Below are 27,295 nucleotides of genomic sequence, written 5' to 3' on the forward strand. Positions count from 1 at the left end.
GATATTTAACTTCTGGTGCTGTCGTGATGCTGTGGTTGCCAACTTGTATCGTTGCCACCTCTACTTTTTTCCGGCTCGATATGAGAACGGACTCCGTTTTCTGCTCGGCGAGTTGAAGGCCGTTTTGCACCAACCATGAGTTAACGGACGCTATGGTCCGATTTGCTTTTTCGCAGATGTCGCTCAGTTTCTTCGCCGTGATAACTACTGCTATATCGTCCGCAAAGCCGATAATGTTGGCACCATTGGGTGTATTGAGACGCAAAACACCATCGTACATGATGTTCCAGAGCAGTGGTCCAAGGACTGAACCTTGAGGGACCCCACCTGAAACCTTATAACTTTTTTTGCCTACTGCTGTTTCGTAATCCAGTACGCGGTCTTCGAAATAGCTTCGTATTATTGCTCGCAGATAGGGGGATACTCCGATCTCGTCCAGTGCGTCCAGTATTTTGGCCCAGTTTGCGGTGTTGAATGCATTTCTTACATCCAATGTTACTATTAAGCAGTACTCTTTGGCACCTTCGAGCCATCGGGTACCACCTATTGCCTGTTGTGCAATTTTTTTGGCGGTATTCACCGCGTCAACGGTGGACCTTCCTTTTCTGAAGCCAAACTGGTTGTCCGATATTCCCCTGGCGGAATCGATCTCGTTTTCGAGGCGGTGGTAAATTATTCTCTCCAGTACTTTACCTGCCGAGTCGAGCAAGCAAATCGGTCTGAAGCTAGACGGTTCCATGGGAGGTTTGCCAGGTTTGGGTAGTAGAACCAACCTTTGTCGCTTCCATATCGATGGGAACGTTCCCTCTGCGAGGCATGTATTAAATAGGCGTACGAAATTCGATGTTGTCTGGGTAAAAGCCAGTTTAAGTACTTCGTTTGGCACCCCGTCTGGGCCAGGAGCCTTATTATTTTCAATTCTATTGACTGCTTGAAGGACCTCGTCTGCTGAGATTCTTGGAAACTGATGTGAGATTAGCTTCGAGGTTAATGAAACTAACTTCCTTTGCTTGGGGAAAAGTGTGTTTACCACTTCACTCAAGAAAATCGGGCATGTTGATATGGATTCCTTAGCCGACTTCAGCTTCTTGGTCACCACCTTGTATGCTGTCCCCCAAGGGTTGTTTTCAGCATCATCGCAGAGCTCAAGAAAGCTTTTACGCTTGCTTTCCTTTATTGCAGTCTTAAGTTGACGTCGCGCAGCTTTATACGTTTCTCTGGCTTCTAGGAAGTTAGGTCTACCTCTTGCCCGTTGGAAGCTTCTTCTGGCCTTAATGCATTCTCTCCTGAAAGAAAGAATGCTCTCGTTCCACCAGTAAACAGGAACGTGTTTATTTGTTGCCGTCTTGCGAGACATTGACGCATCGCAGGCTCTACAAATATCACCCATAATTTTGGTTGCCATGTCGTTCGCGCATCCTGTATATTCGCTTGTTGGCAACATCTCTTTAAATACACCAGGATCTAAGGTGCCGGTTTTCCATCCTCGGTGCTTCAAACTTAATGGTTGTTTTTGAAGTTTGTATTCGTGTAAATCTATGTCACATATTATTGCTGAGTGATCACTTTGAGTATAACACTCACTAAGCTTCCATTTAGACTCTCTGTAGATGTTAGAGCTGACGAACGTGATGTCTATTATTGAACCAAAGCCATTTCTGAAGAATGTATATTCCCCGCCGCTGTTCAGTAAAACAATATCCAGGCATGCAAATGCTTCAAGGAGTGCTCTGCCCTTTGGTGTAGTCCGCTGTGAGCCCCACTCCATAGCCCAGGCATTAAAATCGCCTGCAATAATGAATCGCTGTCTTAACATTGCATCCATGGCAATTTTCCCTACTATCTCCTCAAACTCGTCTAAAGGGGTGCTTGGAGGTATGTAGCAACTATATATAAATATATCTGAGATCTTGCCGCAAACAAAGCTTCTTTCTTTTACTACGCTCTCTAGATGTAAGGGATGTGGTCCGCAGGACCATATTGCAGCCTTTTTGCAAGCGTCTTGCGTCCAGTTGGCTGACCTTTCTCTATACGGTTCGCTCAATATAGCTACATCCACCTTGAGCTCTGCAATTGTTTGCGACAAGAGATCTTGTGCGGCTTCACAGTGGTTGAGATTGAGTTGTAGTAATCTCATAACTGTTTTATCTTTTTAAGCGCTTCTTGAAATACCGGGCATTTATTGCCGCCGGTAGCATGATCAGTGCGGTTGTTACGTCTTTTTTCACATAATAAGCACTTTGGGGTGTTTGTGCATGTTTTTGCGACATGCCCTTCTCCTCCGCATTTAAAGCACACTCCTTGGAGATCGGTTCCGCTGGTGCAATTCCTTGATATATGCCCGAATTCTAGGCATTTAAAACAGCGTCTAGGTTGGATTTTCTGACGAATGCGGCATATTACCCACCCAATGCGAATTTTGCCCACTTCCAATAAGTTTTTGGCGGCCTCAGAAGGTAGTGAAACAACTGCCGTTTGCGTACCACCATATGCTTTCCGTATCGAGCGAATCTGCGAAGGCTCTACGTTGAGATTGAGGAGCTGCGAGTTTAGTGCTACGCGAACTTCTTCGGGCGTAGTTACTTCATCAACATCGTGAATCTCGAGAAGTGATTCTTCGGTTAGCGATTTAACCTCCGCCTTTCCTGAGAGAGCCAGACCCACCGCTGCTTGTAGTTTCGCCGTGTTCGCGTCAGATGGTTTAGTCAACTGGAACAGTAGATCGCCATTCGCGGTTTTGCGGATTTTTTGAACCAGCCCGTTCATCCCTTTAAGAGAATCCTCGTTTTTGACTGCCTTCAAAATCTCGGCGTAAGAACATTCGCCCGTGCTTCTAACAATGATGGCATCGGGACGAGTAGGTTTACTCCTTGTGCGCTGCCGTTTATTTACTGTTATCCACGCTCCCTCCGTTGCCTTTTTCCCCTCCATATTTGCCATAGTTGTCTTTTGTGAGACATTGACAATGGATTTAGGAACTTCGTTATCCTTCCTGGGATGTCCTTGTAATACCTCGCTTGGTGTTCGTACATGGGTCCGCTTTGTTGCTGCTTGCTGCGCAGTTAGGAGAGAAGGAGTCGTCTGCGCATACTTCGTATCTTTTGAACGGGGTTTAGCTTTTCCAATCTCTACTGCTACCTGATCGTAGGAAGTTGCAATCGCCTTCACCAAATCTCTCAGATTTTGATTTATGGAGCGTTTGCCACTGCTAAAGATATCCTTCAGATCATTTATAAGATGTCCGAGGCACATGAAAGCATTTTCATTATTTTCTTTTTCAACTGGGGCCGTGATACCTAGAGCGGGCGCGGTATTTAACGAAGTTGAGCGCACCGGAGAATGTGACAAACGCGGTCGTCGCTCAAACGGATTTAGAATGTCCTCTCCGACGTATTCCAAACCGGTTACCGACGGAGTACTTTCCATTTTAAGGAAGCTGGTTCACCCGTTGCTGCGTTCGCAGCGCCACCTTCCGTTTAGCCAAGACACCTACCTTTAGTGTGGGTGATAGTTTGAACACACCCCTCCAAAAGTGGATCACTGAGTTGCTGAATACTAAACAGCTGTTTTGTGGATCGCGCGCAATTTTTCAAAAGTTTCGAATCGCTTTTTATTTTTTTGTTTTTAAGCACTTACGTACTTTGTGTGTCCCAGATAACGTGAACGTTCTTTTGCCAAAACGAATCACTACACTTTCGCACTATTCGCGGATAAAAATCTTCACTAAGTTGACCGTTGAGGGTTCTAAAAGCGAGAGCCCTCCGAAACACAACCAATTTTCTCACTCCGCACTTATATGTCTCATCTATAGTGTATGCTTGCGTGTATGTGTGTGTATGTGTTGCACGCTGCCGCAACTACAGGAAATTCCTATACAGAAAAACAAATTAACAATGATTTAGATTTATTTTTGACTGTTTAAACTTCGATGAGATAGCACTTTTTAGGCATTCAATGCATTTGCAACGCAAACTTCTTTTGAGCGCGACCAGCAATGAAAGTAACCCTCGAAGCGAAATTTGCGTTCCTACACTTTGTTGCAAGCAACAAGCAGCGTTTAGTAAGGGCAAGCGACGCTATGTTTGTGTAGCAGGTAGTTCGTTGCGGTGGGTATTTATGTGCGCATATGTCTGTATGTATGTACACTGTACGGCTGTACATGATAGGTACTCTTAACGCTTGTCGCTCGACACCCCACCCCAATGTTCGTGCAACATGTGTTGTCGTCGTCGTTGGCGAAGTCTTGCAAACGTGCACGGGAAGTGCGTAATTGAATTCCTTTGTTCGCCGGCTTTGTTGGGACTCACTACTTGCCAGCTTGTCGTTCAACTGAGGGGTTGCTGTGTAGGCGCATACATATGCATATATACCTAACTAGTGGGACATCCTGCGTGTACTTTCCCCTTTGCCCGTGAGAATGCCTTCGGCAATCTGTGCCCAAATATGAAGAGTCATGGTATACTTGTGGGGTTTCAGCTTGATTCAGCGGTTTATCTTTAAAGCGCATGCAACAATTTTGAAACCCTAAACCCACTTGGAAATGAATTATTGAATATTGAATATGTAATTGGAAAAGAGTAGCAACAGGTAGGTTATGAGCAGGCGCATGAATCCATTTTTCTGTTCTACTTTTTTCTACTAAGGCAGCTTTAAGGCGGCTGATCATAAATATTTGAGATTAGGGTGGTTCACTTAGGCGTAAGTGGCAGTTTGCCGCGTCCGAAAATGTACGCAGCTTAGTATTTGGTTTCTATTTGGCACTTTCAGAAGAGTTTTTTCCTAATGCAAAAAATGTTCCACCAGATTTTCTTAAGTCTCAATAAACTGCAATCAACCGATGCCCTCAAATTTAACACAACCCAGACCATTGCTCAAATTTAAACGGATCTATGCAGCAGAGTCAATGGAACTTGAACCTCTGGGTTCCGTGCTCCAGCGCGAAGTAGCGGCGAACATTTCAGTGATATCATATGCCATTCTGAATAGAATACATGAACCTTTCAACTAAACAAAAAAAAAACGTTAGTACCTCACACACAGCCTGTTTTATTAACTTTTGAGCCGGCCTCACTGGGAAAACTTATATACTGCAGTGGAGGATGGTTCCATGTGCAGAAGTCCACTCAAGTGGGGAAAGCGCCTGGTAGCCAATCACTTGGGAGTGATCCTTACAGCCTTTGTTAGGTGTTTGGCCGAACTTCACCGCACAAAGGGGAAAGCCCCTGATCGCCATTCACTTGGGAGTGATCCTTACAGCCTTTGTTAGGTGTTTGGCCGAACTTCACCGCACAAAGGGGAAATCCCCTGATCGCCATTCACTTGGGAGTGATCCTTACAGCCTTTGTTAAGTGTTTAGCCAAACTTCACCGCACAAAGGGGAAAGCCCCTGATCGCCATTCACTTGGGAGTGATCTCTACAGCCTTTGTTAGGTGTTTGGCTGAGCTTCACCTCCAATTTGAGGCGCTGGTTGTGGTGTAGTTCTACAAAATATGGGCGCTCACAGTTTTACGTCGCTGCGGAGTGGCATACCATTTTCAAGGTAAGTTTTTTCAAGACACAAATGCACTTTGAGGTTTGGCATTACCTGTCGGGGTGTGGCTGTTATTACAAAAATCGATCTCCGTCTAGTTCTACAGAGTGGAAAGAGCCTATTTCCTGGGTCTGCCGTTTAATGGGATAGACGACGATGACCGATGACCTCATTGCACTGGGCAGAGTTTTGTAAACTGACACAACAACAACAACAAAACCGTTTCTTTCTTTTAATATTTCATGTCCGTTGTGGGTTTTCAAGTCTAAGTTAATCAAATGGTAGTCACGCGCAAACCCACACGGCGTAGACCGTCGCCGAAGCGCAAAACTCATACAATCTGACAACTGTCGTTACTCGGCAGCACATTTCTAGGTAGTTCTTCATAGACAAAGAATTTGAGTAAAAGCTCAGTCTAAAATTGTTGGCCATACCTGCGTAAAATGTGTTCCAAAGTCGAATACGTTACGCAAATCTACAACTCCCTCTCAATGCTACTTCCCATCATACTCATACATATATGCGTTTATGTATGTATGTATGTAAGACCGCGTCCGCCGATACTTAGACCTTTTCATAAACTTTATAGTTTTTTTGCTTCAAAAGGATCAGACATACCACTTAAGGTACCAGCGTGAGCCTGCCGTGTTGGAAAAAAACGCATTATGAAAAAGAAGCCAGAAGATGCTCGCCACGAAAGAGAACCGAAGAAGATAAACATCTAACACATCTAACGCATCTTAACTTGGATTATGCTGCTAGTGTCTCAATTCATTTTCATAAAGACTGTATAAGCCCTATGCCCGGTTGGGAGTTAAAGAAAACAAATTAGATTTGCTGAGTAATATTTTTTTTAAAACTCCACTTACGCGCCAATCCTTTTCGAACCTTCAGACTCACGTTGCATGCAATACGTATCTACGAAAGATAAAACATTTTTTGCTTGCAACAAAGCAAGGGGGTGCAATGCACACACAAATTTGGTACAGAATGCAAGAAAGGCACAAAAATGAAGCAACCCAAATATGAAAGTGTACGAAATTCCAAGACACTAATTCCCTCGCTCCGCACAGCAGCTAAACATGTGTCAACAAAAAATTGGGAAATTTTTCAAAACACACGCGCAAGGCGAGCATAGGCATGTCTCAGCGACTGGCAGCCACGCAACCAGACAAATCAACAGTATTTCTGGGGTGGAAATGCAAAAGTGAAATACAAAGAAGCAAAACAACGATCACAATTTGGATTGCCGACGCTGAGGAGGCGTAGGCAGACAGTGACGCCGAAAGCCAACGTCGAAGCTAGCGTTGGCTTTGGCATTCAAGCAGCCGCCGCTTGGGTAGTTGATGGTGATGGTAGTGGTGGTGGTGGCGTCAAATGCATACATACATACATACATTGCTCAAACGAACATGAGTAGGGCTCCGATAGAGGGATAGTTGGCAAAGCAAAACGAGTTGTAGAAATGCAGACCCCAGCGAAAGGCGACAGGCGAATGGATGAATGGTGAGCCAGGAGTACGTGAAATTTCAAAATGGCTCGAATAGAAGGGAGGGCAAGCGTCGGTTTGCATAGAGATGGGTCGATCGTTGAGAGAATAGGCGCGCTGGCGGACGTTGGGAAGGAATAGACAGGAGGAAGGCGGATAGGCAAAAAATGCTGACAATCAAAGATGGAGGCAGCGTAAAGACGACACGCGCACACACACACACTTATACGCGAAGATTGGAGACGAAAGAATCGGCAATAATGCATGAATATGCGTGCCATAGCCTACCCTATTTCAGTCAGCGGGTGGCATAAGTGGCGCTGTGAAGGCGATGGACGGCCCAACATTAGAAACAACATGTTGCAACTTTCTTTGAGGAATAGCGAACAAATTTGCAGCAGAGTTGTGGCTAAACCCGTACTGTTATTTAAAAAAAATAATTGTATAATTTTTTTCAAACTTCGTCTGATGTCGATGCAGGGTGGTACGAATTCATGTATGTACAAATGAACAGCTTGTTAGTAACCCTCGTTTATGGCGAAAGCCGGCATGAATGCATACTATGCACTCGTATGAATGCTTGTTACATACACATTGTGCACCAACGACGACCACGATGACAACAGCACGCCCGCTGCTTTGGGTGCCACATATTTTAATGGCCAGCCAGCCAATAGTTCGTTGCAGTGCTGTTGGGGAGGATTGGCAATGGCTTTGATGGGTAATGGTACTCGTATGTGGGTTGCAGCTGCCACGGAAACGCCATAAAACAAACGCACACACATGCACAAGTAACTTCGCGCGCAACACACACACATGAATACATGTATAGATGTATAGTACACTCTGCAATGTTAGCTGCTTAGCGAAGAAGGTAGTGATGCAGAAGCAACAAGCGATTTCCGCCAAAGCATTGGCGTTGGAGTAGTGTGTAGTAACACACAACACACATACATACATGCATACACAGTATATGAGAGGGAGAATGTGAGGTGAAGCGCAGATAGAAAATATGCGCATTGCACGCAACCGGGCATAACTCAGGTTGTGGTTGTTGTATGACTGGGTTGACTTAGCGCGTTTGAAATGGGCAAATAGCCGACAGGTAGAAAATCGAGCAGCGCGTATTTAGCAATTAAGGAAGTGCAAAGAGGTGTTAACTAAAATTTGGTGTTTCTAAAAGCAAATTCTATGGAAATTTTGTAGCAAACTCGATGTTGAAAATTGTGAAATTTTAAACTGGGACATTAGCTATTTTTACAGCTGAGGAAAACATTTGTGTGCGAAAGTCTAAAATGCGTTTTATGAGGTGCATAGGCTTATATACATATACATGTATGTATGTATGTACATCAACTCAGGGTAAACTGTCTACAATGAAAACTCACTTAAATGGACAAACACCGATAAGTAACTTTTGTCCGAACAAAAGTGGACTCCCTTTAGAGAAATTTCAAAACATTTTGGATTTTTATATATGCAAAAACAAATTTTGATTCAACAAATTGTTGTTATTTCGGATATGTTTACCAAATTTTTATTTCAAAACTTTCAATATTTTGTTCACAAAACAAAAATTTTGTTAAAAATAAATAAAAAAAAAATTGTAAAAAATAAATAAAAAAATAGTTTGTTAAAAATAAATCAAAAAACGTTTTGCTAAAAATAAATAAAACAAAAATTTGTTAAAAATAAATAAAAACATATTTTTTTTAAATAAATAAAAACATATTTTGTTAAAAATAAATTTAAAAAAATTTGTTAAATATAAATAAAAAAATATTTTGTTAAAATAAATAAAACAAAAATTTATTAAAAATAAATAGAAACATATTTTGTTAAAAATAAATTTAAAAAAATTGGGTACAAATAAATAAATAAATATTTTGTTAAAATAAATAAAACAAAAATTTATTAAAAATAAATAGAAACATATTTTGTTAAAAATAAATAAAAAAAATTTGTTAAAAATAAATAAAAACATATTTTGTTACACAAGAGTTTGGTAAAAATAAAATGTTGTCAAATTTTGCTCGTAAAATTTGTTTGTTGTTAAAAATGATTCTTTTTTGTTAAAAAAAATTCCAAAAAAAATTGTAGTTTTATGACCCATTCAATATTAGAACAAGTTTCAAGTGACTCAAAACTCTCGTTTGTTCTTTGACAATTTTTTTTTTGCTGAGGTGTTGAGCAAATTTTTCAATTCAAAGCACATGCTCTGGAATCTTTATAAAAACTTAAAAAAAAAAAAAAATTTGAAAGAAAGATTAAAAAAAAGGAAAAATTATTAGAAAAAAAAAATTATGTGAAAACTTGGTCATTCGTAACGCTACTGCTATTTTGAAGGTGTACCTGTTTTTAAATTAAATTAAATTCAGCTATAGAAACAACCTTAAAGTGCTTATTTTGTAAAGTACAAAGACTTTCTAGATATCTAGCAACTGGTATAACCCACTATTTTCAATGCTGCCTACCCCATTTCAAGAGAGTTTCATTAGACCGCGGTCGTACAGGCAGACTTTTGCTGCTTCAATATTGCGAATTCTCTTCCTTCATTGCAATTATTAATTTTTAGTCGAAAATCAACAACAACATTGAGAAGAATGAGAACACGAACGGTGATGGCAGAGCCCGACCATCACAAGTAACGAGTTGAAGCAACAAAAGTTGCCCTGTATAAACGGGGTCTTACTAATACTCATTAAGTGCTTCGAAACAAATGTAATTTTTGGTGGCTCTTTACAGACTTGCCAACATATGTTTATTTACACCAGTTGCTTCAAAATCGCCACTTGTTAATGATTGACGAATCGAAGAGGCACGAAGTTACAGCGCGATTGATAAACGAACAATCTTATGAAATGATGACAATAGAAAGTATTTCCGGTTATTCTGAAGATTTAGAATATGTGTACATAAGTACATACATATGCATTTATCTATATTAATTAACGTTTTAGGCGGTTAGAAACAGTCGCGTTATGAATAGAGCTACAGGTAGTCCATTGTAATAGTATCGCCAAGAGCCTGAAATATATATATGTGTACCTCTGACACCCATACAAACATGAGAGTAGACGCGTATTCAGCTATGACCTATCATAAAACCCATTTGTCTTTAGGTCAGAAGCAACGATTTTTAACAAATAAAAGGACTTGACTAATTGAATATTTTTGCAGGTAATGCGTTACAGAATTTTTAATTCAGTTAATTTGCAAAAATTCCGCGGTGTATATCTGCATACACAAACATATGTAAGTATGTATTTCCTTCTTCTTCTTGTGATATTTGTTCTCTCTCAGAGTGAATGTTGTCAAATTCTAAGAAATTTCTTTACAGACAAAATACCGAGTACAGATCTAATACTCGCTAATTTAATTCTTAAATAATTAAGTAATTCGCGCGAACTCGAAAAATTACCTTGATGTACAAAGACTTCCAGGATATTCTGTTTATAATATAACATTTTAAAAAATATTTTGTGAAAATAAAAATTACACTTAATTTTGGGGTTTAAAGAAATTTTGCAAAAACTGACTATTTTAATGAATAAATAAATAACTTAATTAAATAATAATCTTTCAATTTAATTTTGCCTATATAAATCATTTACTACAATACACAAAAGAATTTCAATGACAAAAATCTTGAATTATTTTATTCAAAGAGAAATTTTGCCATATACATATGTAAATCAAATTAGTTCAATACACCAGAATATTAGAAAATATTACTATAATATAATAAAATCCATTTATACAACCTGCTAATTCATATTCTTAAACTGTTACTTTTAAAATTCACCGTTTCTGTTATTCATTTCCATACAAAAAACGGGCCTACATTCCACCCACCCTTATAAATAGCACCGTAAACAAAAACTGTATCAGCCCACAGTGATGCTCTGTACTTATTATACTTATTCAAATTTCAAACCTAACTGTAACTCGAATTGCTTATAAAATAAAACAAAAATCAAATGAAAAACATACCTTTTCTATAAATAAAAACTGCAAATCTCCTTAAGCTGCCTACAAACTCCAAGTCAGCATCATCTCAATCCAACGAAGCAGCTAGGGGGTGTGAACGGGTTGATAACGGTTAATTTATATTGTTTTATTTATTTTGATATTCTGTTTATCGAAATGCACTTTATCACAAATAAATGACAATTTCACTTTTAACACAGCAACTCACAAATACACCAAATTGTCAGTGTTTCACTTAAATTTTATTCATATGGATGCACAATCTTAGCTCATTTTCGAAGTCCTTTCTCTTTATTAGTACTTTATATAGTAAATTAATTTTTTTTATTTAATCTTTTATTATTAGCGGTGTTATATTCGGTCGAAACGCTCAGAAGAAATTAGGAAGTGCACCGAGCACATGCGAATTATTTTTGCCGCCTTACGAAAACACAACACCATTCACCACAATGAATTCCGTCAAACTGTGCAGGCGGTAGCGTGAGGTTGAGCGCCTACCCCAGCGCAGTTCACATTCAAAACAGAAAACAGAAAAGCGACGACGACAACGCTAGCGGCGGCTGAGTTGAGTGTCACTTCCAACAACAATCCACATGCGACACACAAAAAAAATAACGTAAACCCACCAACAACAAACGCACAATGGCCAGCAGCAGGCGAAGTCGTCAGGCGTACATACGTATTATGTATTAAGAACGAACGTGCGCTGACGCCAACACCAACAGACAGCAGGCGAGCGCTGCTGTCGCCAGCCACCTTACGCCGAATGATCGCAGAAAGCGAAATAGGAATAAAAACAAGAAAATTGCAAGAGAGAACAACAAACGACAATGCTGCGGCTGGGTTGTTTGTGGACGAGAGCGAGGCAACCGACGCAGGCAATGTACAGCTACCTCCTACCTACCTACCTAATTTTTGTATGTTAACCATCTACAACAACAGAAAGAACGTTAGCGGCTTCAACTCCAACCCACCCGCCTAAAGCGCAAAAAAGAAGAATCGGTTGACGCCGTACAGTGGCACGAAAACAAGAAGTTGTTAAAGAAAAATAGTAAATTAAAATATTTACTTAATTTTGTAATTTTAATTAAAAAAAGAATAAATTATGAAAACTATAATGTGAGCAAGAAAGGAATATGTTTTCAAGAAAACTTAGCCCTACGTTAAACCCATGTTTAGTTAAACTCTGAGTAAATATTTAGAACTGGGTTTATTTTTAAACAATTTTAAGCTGGTATTGTCACTTGAGAAACGAATGAAAATATAGGCGAATTTAGCAGTCTCGAATTGTGATATGGGAATCTCCAGCGAATTCGCCATAAAATGGCGAACGAGTATCGAAGATGAATTTTTTGTATTGTCACTGCGAAAAAACAACATTCGCTTTGCCAATATTAATATCAGCCTTAGTGCTATGTTTTAATAAGAACCAGTTTTGACATAAATCTTTTATATTTTAATGCCATTTGAGATATTTATGTATCATATAAAATTGCATTAAAATATTTTTGTTTTCTTGTTGACTTTAAAAACTAAAGTCGGTAGAAGAGCAAGAAATAAGTGAATTTCGAAAAAATTTGTGTGTTGTTAACTTCCGAAAATATAATAAAAAATAACTGAGGTAAACATTATAAAAAAAATATATAAAGAGTCAGAGTATAATAAAAAATAGATTAAGTGACAAATGTTAAAAATACGAATAAAAAGCTTCAAAAATAATAATATAAAAATAAATAAATAATACAAAAATTAAATGAGGTAAAAAATACTAAAAAAAAATTACAAAGAGTAAAATAAAAAAAAATAATTAAGTGGCATATATTAAAAAAAAACTATATAAAGTTTAAGAGGTGTTATTTTGATATTCAAAGAAAAATGCTAGTTTTTAATATAAATGATTGGATGTTTATTTCATTATAAAGAGGAAGGTATGCCGTTAATAGTGGAAAATAATGTCAGGAAAATGACCACCACGACCACGCTTACAGGACAATATCCTTTTCATGAAGGCTAATAAAGCAGCAGAAAGGAAAAAAAAAACATAAGTATAGACGGACAATAAGTAATGTAAGTACCCATGCATTCAAAGACAACGTAATTAAGAAAGCAGAAGAACGAAACGATTCCTTTGGAGAAATAATAAAGGAACGTATACTTTACGAGTATGATTTGATCGCTGAAGCAAAGTATCATACTATTTGCTATACCAACTTTTTAACCCGTGTACCATCTGCAGATAAGAACCCTTGCCAAGATGATCAAGCCACTCAAGATTTTTAGTTATATAGAAAATAATGCAGATTCTCAATTTACTTTGAAAGAGCTTAAAGATGTCCCTACAGAGTACAGGCTGGAAGCTTGAAAATGAAATCCTGGAGCCCATAACAACGTTATTACCTCCAGCACCAGCCGAAATACTAAACACAATATTTTGCAACTGCAAAAATGGTTGTGGTTCCCGCTGTGGATGCAGAAAATCAGGGCTACTATGTTCTTTAGCTTGTGGCCAGTGCAATGGACAAGCTTGCCTCAACGCTCCACTATATCCAAGTAATCCCGATGAAGAAAGCACATACGATCCTGAAATTCTAGAAGGTTTGGAAATGAATATGACCGATAATGAGGATGATGACAATGAATTGAATATTTGAGAGCGACAAAAAGAAGAAGAAGACAACGAAGAAGAAGATAACTAGCTTCCATTCGCAATTTCATTCGATTCACAAATTATTTTAATATTTAAACTCACATTTTAAAAAATGTATAACATGCCATATTTAATGATAAATAAAGGTATATCTAAAATATATTTCCTTACTTACGAATTCCATCTTTGATGTCTTGAATCGCAAAAAATATTAAAAAATATGTAACCAAAAAATTGTAAAAATAAAATAAAGAAATAAATTAAGTAATCGAAATTGATGATTTACATCACACTTTCACACTTTCTTCGCAATTTTCTAAATACAAACGGCGTAAATTGAAAAAAGTAGCTATAGATATCAGTAAAAGATAAATAAAAACCATATAGAGCATAATAAATTGTAGTAAAATAAGTCAAACAAATTCGACGCCCTTTCTAAACCTGAAACGCAACAGTAGTATTTCCACAAAAAACAAATACAAAAGCGAGGACAAAACTAAAATCTCTTCGACCCCTGGCTCCTGAACTATTCCCCTTTCTCCTCTCTCCTGTATGGTATCACAACGGACGAATTTTGAATATTTGTCCAAGTGGGCCCCAACCAAGGGCAGCCATTTAACCTAAACTAACCTAAAAAAATTTCCAAAGACTGGGAGTGGAAATGAGAGCGACGAAATGACTATTTTTACTGGGATTCATAGCAATGTGTATGTAGATCGTATAGTTTCAAGCAAATATGTATACATACATACATATGTACATATGTATGCGTATGTATGTATCTCTTTTTGCTATTTTATGTGCAAGTTTTCCTAGCAATTGCCAAATGTGTCCTTGCTCAAACGCACGTACGCTCATACATAATTTTTAAAATTTTCCGAAATCGGTGAATACATACATACATGCATGGATACATATGTATGTACATATATTCCAAGTCTTTTAGCAGCTTTGTTTGTCCTAGTCCTGTTCGTCGACTTTCTTTAAGTGCTTATGCCACTTTCTTTCTCTTTCCTTCAAATTCGTTTTCTTTGTTTGCGTTTTTTCTACGCTTTATAAATTTAGCATGCAAAATCTGTTTCTTTATTTAATCACCCTTAGAAATAACAAAGAATAGAAAAAAGTAACTTGAAGTAACTTGGCGACCGGAGTTGGTGAGCCGCATGAGTTGGTGAGCGACTACCATTGTGAACTGCCTGGGTTCGAAGCCACGGACACGTAACCTGAAGAGATAGCAAACGATTTTTTCTTAATAGGCAAACTTCCGAGTCTATTTTTGCCACGAAAAAGTTTCTCATAAAAAAAAACCATCTGCCGTTCGGAGGTGGCATAAAACCATAGGTCACACAGATCACAAATAGGAGCATGACCCAATAAGGGAAAGAGCGTCATTTATATACATATATGTACGTACATATATATAAATAGCGGAATCCAAAAGATTCAAAAACGCTGTTCTCACAAGAGAGACAGTATAGCTACCAGCGTTCAGTTCCCGATTAGGTCAATCAATGGAGGCATTAGACAAATAATTGTTTCTGATGTTATTCCTAGCAAACGGAAAAAGCGATTATATGCTTAGTCCTGCCATAAATTCTGTTATAAGTTAAGTCCGTTATAGATTTGAAATTATAATACTTTTCTTAATGAAGTGAGTTTCATTTAGCCATGTAATTGTTAAAAAAAAAGTTTAATTATTCGAAATGGTCCATTTGCTTTTACACAAGCCGTCAAATGACTAGGCCATCCAGCTAAAAAACAAAAATAAATAAATATTGACGTCGCTGCTCGAACCAAATATTGTTTGAGATTCTCCAATTTTCTGTAAAGTCTTCGACATGCCATGTTCTCCAATACTGATCACAAACTGTAATTCAATGGCTTCAGATCTGGACTTCCAGACGGCCAATATTCTGCGGCTATGAACCCTGGATTCTTGTCCTTTAACCACTGCTGGGTTATTTTTGCCTTATGGGCTGGAGCGAAATCTTGCTGGACCATCCGAAGGTCTCCATTGAAGAGAGAGTTGCTCAACTGCTTCCCCACACCTTCTAATACATTCTCCTGGTACACTTTTGCCCCGGTCTTAACCCCTTTTTCGCAGAAATGAAGAGATGTAACGCCTTTACAAGACGTTCCTCAGCAAACCATTTCAGAAGTTGGATGGTGACTACGCTGAACCCTTGGAACAAGATTTTTTGTGTCTTTAAAAGTTTTAGCATAGATTTTGTCGTTTTGCTTATTACGAGTAAAAACTTTTTCAACAGTGAAATATTTTCATGGCTGTTGACCGCGTGCCACCGAAAAAGCTGCTTTCATTTGTCGAGTCTAATTTTCCTCAAGCACCTTTTCAAAATATTATCAGTTGAGCGACGAAAGGCTTTCATGTGGAGATCATCTCTAATTAGTCTTGACATGGATCTGATCGATACATTCATTTCCCTGGATTTCTGCGAATTCTTTCTTGAGTGGCTTTTATGGCTGCACTGGTTCAAACCACGCGAGGACGAACACTTTTTTTTCTGTCTGTCGCTTCAGATGTTTGGGAAAAACAATTGATCGTGCGGTAAGCAAATATTATCGATATATTAAGTTCTTTCAGTAATTCGCAAATCTCACTTGCACGTTTACCACATTTTTGCAATGCAATAACTGCAATGCGATTTTCCTTAGCTCCCCACCCCATTTTTAACAAGCGAAGTTTAATTTATGAGTAGAAATGTATACGAACAAAAGCAAAAATAATGAAACTTTTTCTGCAAATTTGTTCTCGCCGTATGCATTGTTGTATTGTCACAGAATTTATGGCAGGACTAGGTACATTGTCCGAAAAATAACTTTGAAGAAATGATAACAAATTTCTCTCCTTCTATAAAACATAAAAATCTACATTCCAGCAATTCTCAATTAATTCCACAAATGTTATAAGCAAATCTTTGTTTTGTTTTTTTACAGCTTTACTAAATTTAAATCAATTTTTCTCAAAACTTACAAACTTGACCGGAAATACAAAACTTCTTTATTTGTGATCAACATTGCGGCACCCACTCGTTTTCGCTTTATCTTTGTTTAGTCAATAGCGGGCCGATAACGACGAATGTGCAGACCGCCATTGAAAACACGTGCTCGGCGCAAAATTTGAAATTATTTACTTGTTGCATGTGGTGGCTAGAAAATGAGCTGCATTTGCAGGAGTTAGGGTAGCTAAAGATCCAAATATCACGTGAGGCGCGAAGGCTTTTGCATGCTGAAGGGCCATCTGAGGAGTTGCATGCCTTGAAGGTGAACACTTTGTAGTTGCAAAGGGAAAAATGTGAACTAAGCCAAAAGTGATGTAACTGTGTATGTATTAGTTTATGCACGTATACATACATATATATAAATATATAAGAAAGGATACACAATGTGTGCATGTAAGTATGTATATAATTTTTAGATTTATAATAGAAAGGACATACATATTTTTGTTCAATGGCTTTGCTTAACTTATAGCGGCTATAGATCGAACAAAACGTTTCTCATATATTTTCGACAAAAAGCCTACACCAACTCGCCTGTGGCTAAGATAAAGTAGACTTTTAGTTAACACATCCTCTAACTTGTATAAGACCGGCTTTAATATGACTCAGCTCAGAATAATGAGAGTTTGATCTATTAATTTTCGTAAAATCAAAAAAAAAAGTCGACGCCGATGCCCGACTAGAAATTTTGGTAAGGTGGTGATTAGGCACAATTAAGGCAGACCGCATTCCAAATTTGCGCCTCATAAGGCAGCCAAACTAGGCCCAAGCCCCGAAAGGTATCGCCACACATCTGCCTCATTTGGCGCGGGTTCGAAAAACCGAACTTCGGTAATACTTCGGATGCCTTCTACAAATCAGTTAGGGATTCCAATTTATGTCTAAGTGAGACACTGCCACAGATTTTCGTGACCACAACCAAATTTGGTATTATTCTGGCATACCAATCTTTGCCTTGCCTAACGTGGGCCTGGTAAGGTAATAGTGAGGCGTGCCTCAGTAAGGTCTGCCTAATTCGGGCATGCCTCACTGTAATTCTAGTCGGGTGCTGGTATAGAGCACCAGCATCGTATTTGATATTACATCTTAAAGTTTTGTATTACTACTGTCTTTGCTGTTAGCTCAATTTACCTACTAAAATATTTATGTAAAAGTATGTATATTATACTCGTAATCAAAGCCACGGTTAGCAAACGGATTACTTCAATCCACAAGCGAGCCTGGCAGGTTGAGAGAGGCTTTAGATGGGCAAAACTGATGTTACCTGTCATGTCCGACTGATAGCCGCTGGTTGGACTAATGAGGGCCACTTTCTTTGGGCAAAACACATGAAAAAGGTAAGCATCTCAGACAGTGCACTCTGCTAAGCATGTGGAGAGGAGAATGAGACGACGGACCACTTTCTCTGCGCCTGCCCGGCCTTCGCTCGAATCAGGCTTGGGTCTTTGACACTGATGTGTTAAGAAGTGACCACCTTGGCTCCTTGGCACCACAATATCTACTCAGATTTCTTCGGAGGTCGGGTAGATTTGAAGGGAATTAAAAAGGAGACCGGAGTTTCAGTACAATGGACTTAATGCTGTCTGAGTGCTGTAGAGTAGAGTGCCAACAAAAAAAAAAAGAAAAATGGATATTATGAACTATCGATACCCTGGCTCATTATATTTTATTATTACAAGTATGCTAGGTATAGGGCACTGTAACATTAAGATCTATTGTTTATCCTTCCAGGTTTTGGATAATGTCTTTCAATCTGACTGTAGAAAGGAACTCTATAGTATGGACGCTAAGTCCTTGGAATTCATCGTGTCGTATTTTTTTAAATTTGGGAATCGATGTAGGGAATTGCGAAAGAATGTGACTTTCATTTTTGTTCTCTACTCTGCAAAATTTTAAGATGTCCCAGTTTTTAGGGAGTTTACTGAAAATTCGCCTGACAGTTCTGAAGTTCTTCTGAATCTACAACTTTCATGTAATCTCTGGAGTGCTTCAAACCTAATTCATTGCCACATTATAGTTCAATAGGAGCTTTTCCAATGGTGTGTTGGCCTCTCTAAGTCATCAGTTTATCTCTAAATCTTTCTCTATTCATCAGTTAAATCTCTGGCTCTAGCCTTCTAAGACTAAAGTGTGTAAATATCGTCGTCTGCCACAGAATTATAACTTTTAATTTGGAAAAATATTTTATATTTGTTGTATACATTTTCGTATTATATTTCACTTTTTAATTATATCCTAGTAAGGTAGTTCTTATTTTACAACAACAAATTATACTACCTTCAGTTACTTAACTTATTCTGTATAAAAAAGATTTGTTTGTTTGTTGGAAAAAGAAAACAAAGCACACGAAAAGTGTCCTGAATATTCGAGAATTCATATTCTCCGTAGCCGAATGGATACGTGGGTGACTACCAATAGGGAAGCCCTGGTTTGAAATCCACCATAAGCATGAAACACCAAATTATAGAACAGGTTTTTTCTAACAGCGATTGCCCATCGGCAGGCCATGACAAACGTCTGTGTACATTTATGCCATGAAAAAGTTGCAAAACAACTTCAAGCGGGCACAGCGGGTTGCCTATTGGAAGTGAGTTTCAAATACACAAATGAAATTCTCCAAAAGCATTTCCTCTGCGCTAAAGATGAAGTACTTAAACGTAAACGTACAAATGAAAATTCATGCGGTAATTCACGCCTCTTCAATGAGCAGGATAATTCCTATAAAAAAAGGTTTACCAATTTTTTTTTTATTTTTACAATACTATACATAATAAATATAAATAAAAATTAAGAAAAATTGAAAAATTAAAAAAAAAATTAATAAATAAATAAAATGAAATATATTTGCAATTTTTTAGAATAAATTAGAAATAAAAAGGAAAAACATTCGTTAGTAGTTTTTGCATCACGCTTCTGTGTATTCTAGAAGTTACTTTCAGCAGTGCCCCATATGAGTCAATGTGGGCTTAACGCTTACGGTAAGAAGATGAAAAAGCGACCATTCGCGCCATAAAATTGAGCTTCTTGAAGTTATCTTTTCGCCACTTTCGCGATAATACTTGGGGAAAAGCTGGTTGGGTGTCCGCGAAATGAAAAAGTGTTCGATTGCTTAAGCAGAACGGCAATTTTAAGTAAATCTAATATAACTAAAAATAATTAATTCCGTAAAAGAAAAATATTTTTAACTGATTTTATAGGATTTACAGAAAGTAAATAAAATGTTTCAACGCAAAACATTATAAAAGTTATGATAATCTCAAGCCCAAAAAAGCTAATTGTCCGACAACCAGCATTTTTAGCCCATATGGGGTTGCCATCAACTCTTTCTAATGCCTCCGCTGGAAAATTGCTACTTGTACAGAGAAGGACTTTAGTCTACATACAGCAGCATATTTTCTTATTCCCCAGACAGAAGAGGGAATTGAAAAACCTGTCAATGTAGTTTTTTTCGGAATTCATATTTACTAATAAATTTACAAAAATTAAATAATTTAATTTTTCGTAATTTATCACTACATATTATAAAACAAAGTCGCTTTTTCTGTCCCTATGTCCCCGTATACGCTTAAATCTTTAAAACTACGCAACGGATTTTGATGCGGTTTTTTTTTGAAGATAGATTGATTGAAGAGGAAGGTTTATATCTATATAATGTGAAGAAATATATAAAGGGGGCGTGGCAATCGGCCAAAATGTGGCAAAAAAACATAATTTTTTTGTTTTCACGGCCATAAATCATAAACGAATCAACCAATTAAAATGAAACTTTCTTAGAGTTTAACTTTGAAATATTTACTTTCGTTCTGCATCAAAAAAAAAATTGATATATTTGTTATTTAACCAAAATAGTTTAAACAAAAGCAGCTCTTTTTCCAAAAAAAAGCTGTTTGTGTGTTTGTTCGCTGTCAACCGAATGAAGCAACAGGCGTTAAGCGATAATCTCACCACACCTCATTAATGTTGAATTACATCGTATGGTGACGTATGTATGTATGTATCTACGAATCGCTCGCATTATTTCATTTCGGACATATGTACATATGTATCTATGTATGTACTGAATTCCATGTAATTATATGCACATACAATTTTACAGCGAAATAAAACGCTATTTTCACGTTCTATATTAGTAATTCCCACATAATTAACACGTTCCCTGTCTGCTGAGCCACATATGGTTCAGGAAACGTGCGCCTGATAAGCACTGATACGTTCTGAGCCATATGTGCGTCAGGGGGTATATAAACCACATGTGTTTCATGAACGTGCAGAAGCAAAAATGTCCCTCTACGCTCATGGACCATATGTGTTTCAGGTAGAAATACCCTAAATCCGTTTTTTTTTAATTATTATTATTACTAAAGCTATCCTATGACTACAAAAAAACTAATTATTCAAAAAACGCTGTTGGACGTGTCGGTCAATTTTGCATTTTTGTATTGGGACAGGGAACGTGTTAAAATACAGTTTTTGAATAGTTTTTATTGATTCGGAGCGCGTTTAGTTTGCTATCGATTCCATACAATAACATTTTTTGTCATTTACTTTTTACGACAACTAATAGCTTATTTTCGAAGTGATTTCAGCAAATAGGTACATCATTAATCCTTAACCAATTAAATACCTTAAATACATTGTTGTTTTAATATAGATCTATGTATATGACTCTTTACAGCATATAATTGAAAAAAATATTTTTCAAGATATTACATCAGTAATTATCTTTTGTTCCTAAATGGTAAGTATTTACATATTTTTAACTGCGGCACATACTAATAATATGACAATTTGTGGATAGGTAATCATACATATAGAACTGAGTAAATTTTCACAAAAATTATAAAGTCATGGCTGGAAGACGTCGTCGTTCGAACATAGGTCGTAGTACAGTGGATGCCAGAAGACTACGTTCAGTAAGAGATGAAAAATCGTCAACGGAACGTGAGGCTCGCCGCAGTCAGATGCGGGATAGATATAGAGCTGAGAGAGAGAGGGAATCTTCAGTAGAGCGTCAGGTTCGTTGCAGCCGGGATCGAGATAGGCATATGGTTCAGAGGGACAGAGAATCGTCAGCAGAGCGTGAGGCTCGACTCAGTCAGCTTCGGGATAGATATAGAGCTCAGAGAGAGGGAGAATCTTCAAGAGAGCGTGAGCTTCGCCGCACCCGAGATAAGGACAGACATCGAAAAAAGAGAGCCAGAGAATCATCAGCACGAGTTACTAATTCATGGGTGAGTAAAGAAAATTCGGCCATGAATTATGATCCTTCGATTTCTTACAAGGACGACCGAATAGTATCAATAGGTACTATGTCAGTAGTGTGTGAACATTGCTTCGCATTGAAATTCAAGGACGAATCGAAAGGTATGTGTTGTTTACAAGGAAAAGTCAAATTAGAAGAAATTCTCCCTCCACCTGAACCACTTCACTCTCTTCTTACGGGTGATCATCAGAAATCTAATCATTTCATGCGCTATATACGCCATTACAATAACGCATTTCAAATGACCTCTTTTAAGAGTAAGCAAGTCGTTGAGCGTGGCTTCATGCCTACATTTAAAATTCAAGGGCAAGTATACCACTTAGCTGGGAGCTTGCTACCACTTCGACCCGATGATCACAAATTCCTGCAAATATATTTTATTGCAGATCCAGATACACAAGCATCTACGAGGTGTTCAAGTGTTGCACGGCCAATTGATAGAGATTTGATTAGATCTCTCCAAGATATGTTACATTCTCATAATTGCTACATACAGTCTTTCAAAACTGCGATTGAGAGTGTTCCAGCAGATACTCCTGACTTTAATGTCGTAATCCATGCAAATAAAGTTCCTGTTGGAGAACACAGAGGACGATACAATGCGCCTTCCACGAGTGAAGTAGCAGTGGTGATAGCCGGACAGCAATTTGACAAAAGAGATATTGTATTGCATAGTCGTGATGATAATTTGCAAAAAATTTCAGAGTTACACAGATCTTATGACAGCTTACAATATCCTTTGATGCTATGTCGTGGAGAAAATGGTTATGCTATTAATATTTCTCAAGTTGACCCAATCGGTGGTACACCTCTGCGTAAAACAGTGTCATGTATGAACTACTATTGCTACCGTATAATGACAAGACGTAATGATTTCAACACTTTGCTTAGATATGGAATGTTAACAAACCAATAATTGGTAGATCAATATGCTAAAATTGAATCTGAGAGATTGGCCTACATCCGTAATAATCAAACTAAATTGAGAGCCGAAAATTACGTTCATCTTCAGGATGCTTTACAGGCGAATGAACACCACAACGGCATTGGGCAGTTGGTTATACTACATTCATCATTCACAGGTGGACCTCGATATTTACACGAACAATCGCAAGACGCCATGGCTTACGTCAGAAAGTTCGGCAAACCTGATTTATTTATAACTGCAACATGTAACCCAAATTGGTCGGAAATCAGAGAAAATATTAACACCAATTCACCACAAGACAGATACGATATAGTTAACAGAGTCTTCCATTTAAAAGTACAGAAAATTCTGCACCTCATTAACAAGTCTCATATATTCGGTCCGCCGCACTGTCATATGTACACAATAGAATGGCAGAAGCGTGGCTTGCCACATGTACACCTGCTGGTGTGGTTAGTGAACAAAATTAGACCAAACCAAATTGACAGGGTTATTTCAGCTGAATTACCGGATAAAGATGAAAATCCTATCCTATACGAAATCGTAAAGAAACATATGGAACACGGCCCTTGCGGGACTTTAAACCCGAATTCTCCATGTATGCGAGATTCTAAATGCAGCAAAAAATTTCCGAAGTCGTTCCAAACTCAAACAATTACTAGCGATGATGGATACCCCAAATATCGTCGACGATCGCCAGAAGGGGGTGGGCAAATTGCTACCGTCCGAAACATTGATATTGACAACCGATGGATCGTTCCCTATAATCCGCTCCTTTTGAAAATTTTTGATGCCCACATCAACGTGGAGTTGTGCAATTCAATAAAGTCAATCCAATATGTTACTAAGTACATTAATAAAGGCAGTGATCAAGCCACTTTCAGCATACAATCACCAAATGAAGTAGAAATATATCAGTCTGGACGTTACATCTGCAGCTCTGAAGCTGTATGGAGGATTTTATCATTCGAAGTGCACGACCGGTCTCCCACAATTGTCCACCTTGCAGTTCATTTAGAAAATGGACAAAGGGTATATTTCACTGAGAACAATATACAAGAAGTTATTAATAACCCGCCGGATACAACATTGACAGCATTCTTCAAGTTATGTGCTCAAGATGATTTCGCGAAAACACTGACATATGACAGAGTTCCAAGTTACTATACATGGAACCAGAGTTCTAAAGCTTTTCAACGGCGAAAAAAAGGTACTGCGGTTGATGGTTTCCCCGGAGTAAAAAAAACGGATGCTCTTGGCAGAGTCTATGTGATTCATCCCAACAACAGCGAATGCTTTTATCTGAGAATGTTACTTCATATTGTAAAAGACCCGACATCCTTTGCTCACCTAAGAACTTTACAAGGTGTTGTGTACAATACTTATCAAGCAGCATGCAAAGCTATGGGGCTCTTGGAAGACGATTCTCACTGGGAAAATACATTATCAGAAGCAGCTGTTTGTAGTTCAGCTACATCATTAAGATATTTATTTGCCGTCATAGTAGTGTTTTGTCAAGTAACTGATTCTGTTAGTCTATGGAATACATTTCAAGAAAATATGGCCAGTGATATTTTGATTCGGCGACGGCAAGAGTCAAACTCTGTTGATGTACAATATGACCAAAACATATTTGACGAAGCATTATTTGAATTAAACAAAATAGTGCAATTACTTTCGGGTAAAACGATCAAGGATTTTGGGCTGCCGATGCCAGCTAATACTAATATACTAACTCTGATTTAACTAATAGTGCCGAGTACACAAGAGAAACATCATACGATCAAACGAGACTTTTACAAAATATAGCTCAAGATGAGCCACGATTAAACATCGATCAGAAAAAAGTATTCACTGCATTACTATCAACAATTGATAACAATGAAGGGAAATTGTTTTTCCTTGATGCCCCAGGAGGCACAGGAAAAACATTTTTAATCAATCTGCTTTTAAAAAAAGTGAGATCTACCGGAAAAATTGCGTTAGCTGTTGCGTCATCCGGCATTGCCGCTACTCTTTTGGAAGGAGGCCGAACCGCACACTCTACATTCAAGCTCCCGCTGAAAATCGCCACCGATAATGATAACAGCGTCTGTAGTGTTTCTAGACAGAACAATACAGGAAAATTGATGCGTGACTGCTCATTAATAGTCTGGGACGAAGCTACCATGTCAAACAAGAAGTCTGTGGAAGCACTGGATAGGACAATGCGCGATTTGCACAACAAAAATTCACCTATGGGTGGATGTACAACTCTGTTCTCAGGAGATTTCCGTCAAATCCTACCAGTTGTGACTCGAGGAACACGTGCTGACGAAATAAATGCTTCGCTAAAAAGATCCCACCTTTGGTCGCATGTCAATAAATTAGATCTTAAAACTAATATGAGGGTTTCGTCATCTTCACGTGAGAACAGGCTATTTCCAGAGATGCTACTAAAAGTTGGCAATGGAGAATTAATACAAAGTGAGGGAAGGATTAACCTAGAAAACCTTTGTGTTTTGATAGACAACATCCAAGAGTTAGTCAACAATGTCTATCCTGACATTGATAACATAAGTTATAAGACAATATCTTGGTTTAAAGAAAGAGCTATTCTGTCACCAACTAACGAACAAGTAGATAAAGTAAATAACTTGATTATTTCAAAGATTGATGCGCCGACGAAAATATACTACTCGGTCGATACTGTTCTCGATTTGGAAGAAGCTGTTCAATTTCCTACAGAATTTCTAAATTCTTTGAACCCGTCTGGACTCCCTCCTCACAAAATGGAGCTGAAAATAGGTTGTCCTGTTATTTTATTAAGAAACCTAAGTCCACCTAAACTTTGCAATGGCACGCGTTTGCTGGTAAAATCACTGAAAACTTTCATAATAGAGTGCACAATACTCACAGGATGTGGTACCGGAGAAGATTTATTGATTCCCCGAATCCCTCTGATACCATCGGATCTACCATTCCAATTTAAACGCTTACAATTTCCGGTAAAGACATCTTTTGCAATGACCATTAATAAATCTCAGGGTCAAACCTTCAACGTTGCAGGCTTAGATTTGAGTGTTGACTGTTTTTCACATGGCCAACTGTATGTCGCTCTTTCAAGAGTAACCTCTAGAGAAAACATGTTTGTATTGTCTAATGACAAGAAGGCTATGAACGTTGTATATAAAGACATTCTGTAATATAGTAATTGTTGTAAAAATAAAATAAACACATATGTAAAAATGCAAAAAGTTAATATGCAAAAATGTAGGGTATGAATTTAGATATCCCAAAGATAGCAGGAAATCTTCATGCTATAAAAAAAGGGGAATTGTTTTACTCCAAATTTAACGCGTGTGGGCCACGGGCAGTAATGAATAAGCCACAACTACTGGATCGATTTTAATCATTTTTTCAGTGAGTGACATAGGGTATATATTTTATACCCGTGCGAAGCTGGGCGGGTTGCTAGTATTAAATAAAATAAAAAAAAAATTCGAGTCTGCATACAATTCAATCAGCTTAAAAAAAAATTCATTCTAAAGCTAACATTTTTGAATACTTTTAGTATTTAGTAGCTCCACGTCCGCTATCGATCACTACTTGAAGGCATCGTGCCACTGATCCAACTAGTTCGGGAAGCTTTTCCTGCGTTATTTGGTTTCATGCCTCCATCAATTCTTCCTTGTCGATTTTGCATCAGTTACTATACTTCGCCGAATTCTTCTCTCTAAAAGCGCTCAAACATGCTCTATCTGATTTAAATTCGGACTCTGGAGCATTGCATTTAATTGGCTGGGTGCGTAATATGAGAGACATTCTTTGACAATTAATGCAGTTTGCTTCTTAGGGTTATTGTCTTGTTGGAAAACCCAACCTTGCCCAACACGCAAGCATTCTATTGACGGCTTCTAAAGTTGTTCCAACATGTTTTGATATTTTTATCGATCTATAGTACTATTAATGAAGGTCATCTTTCCAACGCCGTGCTTGGCAGTAGACATCACATTTTTATTTCCATATCCGCATTTCTTCTCTTAACGCATTTCTTCTTCATCTTAGCCCGACTAACACTTCCAAAAATATTGAACTTCGATTCGTCAGCAAATAAAACTTTAGGCCAGAAATCCATCCCCTTGCCAATATCTTCCCGTGCAAACTCAAGTGGCGGCATCGGTTTTTTCTGAAATCAGAGGCTTCTTAAACGGTGTGCTGCGTAAATATCTGCTATTATTAAGATATCTTTTAGTAGATCTTAGATGCACACTTTTTCGACGATATGTTGGACCAATTTCGAAGAACTGATTCTCTCAGATTTCGGTCGATTTCCTTTAAAGTGGAGTTTTTGTCTCTTCTGAACAGCTGCTTTGGGCGGCCGGTTCGCTTTTTATTTTCATAGGAATTCTAGTAATAGCAACGATCTTCAAGGACAAATGGGTAAT

At 38.0% G+C, this 27,295-nt stretch overlaps 1 protein-coding gene across 4 annotated transcripts in view; it reads right to left on the reverse strand.

Annotated features, from left to right (window-relative positions):
* The window catches only part of LOC128868092 (protein charlatan), an 89,837-nt gene that overhangs the window by 41,507 nt on the left and 21,035 nt on the right, over positions 1-27,295 (reverse strand). For 2 of the 4 annotated variants that reach the window (XM_054109825.1, XM_054109824.1), the window contains exon 1: positions 11,014-11,496. The exons of 1 other annotated variant lie outside the window; for it this stretch is intronic. The gene's annotated coding sequence lies outside the window, so the exon portion shown is untranslated. Of the gene's footprint in view, positions 1-11,013; positions 11,498-27,295 lie in introns of those variants that run through there. One more of the 4 variants, XM_054109822.1, reaches the window with a different exon arrangement.

This window comes from Anastrepha ludens, chromosome 6 (assembly GCF_028408465.1).
Source record: "Anastrepha ludens isolate Willacy chromosome 6, idAnaLude1.1, whole genome shotgun sequence".
In the NCBI taxonomy this organism is placed as follows: Eukaryota; Metazoa; Arthropoda; class Insecta; order Diptera; family Tephritidae; genus Anastrepha; species Anastrepha ludens.